The sequence below is a fragment of the Echiichthys vipera genome, assembly GCF_963691815.1.
Source record: "Echiichthys vipera genome assembly, chromosome: 7".
Taxonomy (NCBI): Eukaryota; Metazoa; Chordata; class Actinopteri; order Perciformes; family Trachinidae; genus Echiichthys; species Echiichthys vipera.
The window spans coordinates 157,501-158,762 of record NC_139832.1 but is presented as its reverse complement, the minus strand read 5'-3'; positions in this window follow the sequence as shown (position 1 = coordinate 158,762).

The window sequence follows — 1,262 nt, the reverse complement described above, 5'->3', positions numbered from 1 at the left end:
CACAGGTTCAGACCCCTAGAGGACACTTTAGTACAGGTTTAGAACCCTAGAGGACACTTTAGCACGGGTTCAGACTCCTAGAGGACACTTTAGCACGGGTTCAGACTCCTAGAGGACACTTTAGCACAGGTTCAGACCCCTAGAGGACACTTTAGCACAGGTTCAGACTCCTAGAGGACACTTTAGCATGGGTTCAGACCCCTAGAGGACACTTTAGCACGGGTTCAGACCCCTAGAGGACACTTTAGCACAGGTTCAGACTCCTGGAGGACACTTTAGCACAGGTTCAGACCCCTAGAGGACACTTTAGCACTGGTTAAGACTCCTAGAGGACACTTTAGCACAGGTTCAGACTCCTAGAGGACACTTTAGCACCGGTTCAGACCCCTAGAGAACAGTTTAGCACAGGTTCAGACTCCTAGAGGACACTTTAGCACCGGTTCAGACCCCTAGAGGACAGTTTAGCACAGGTTCAGACCCCTAGAGGACACTTTAGCACGGGTTAAGACTCCTAGAGGACACTTTAGCACAGGTTCAGACTCCTAGAGGACACTTTAGCACCGGTTCAGACCCCTAGAGAACAGTTTAGCACGGGTTCAGACTCCTAGAGGACACTTTAGCACCGGTTCAGACCCCTAGAGGACAGTTTAGCACGGGTTCAGACTCCTATAGGACACTTAAGCACAGGTTCAGACTCCTAGAGGACACTTTAGCACCGGTTCAGACCCCTAGAGAACAGTTTAGCACGGGTTCAGACTCCTAGAGGACACTTTAGCACCGGTTCAGACCCCTAGAGGACAGTTTAGCACGGGTTCAGACTCCTATAGGACACTTAAGCACAGGTTCAGACTCCTAGAGGACACTTTAGCACCGGTTCAGACCCCTAGAGGACAGTTTAGCACAGGTTCAGACCCCTAGAGGACAGTTAAGCACAGGTTCAGACTCCTAGAGGACAGTTAAGCACAGGTTCAGACCCCTAGAGGACACTTTAGCACCGGTTCAGACCCCTAGAGGCCAGTTTAGCACAGGTTCAGACCCCTAGAGGACCCTTTAGCATGGGTTCAGACTCCTATAGGACACTTTAGCACAGGTTCAGACCCCTAGAGGACACTTTAGCACAGGTTCAGACTCCTAGAGGACACTTTAGCACAGGTTCAGACCCCTAGAGGACACTTTAGCACCGGTTCAGACCCCTAGAGGACACTTTAGCACCGGTTCAGACTCCTAGAGGACACTTTAGCACAGGTTCAGACTCCTAGAGG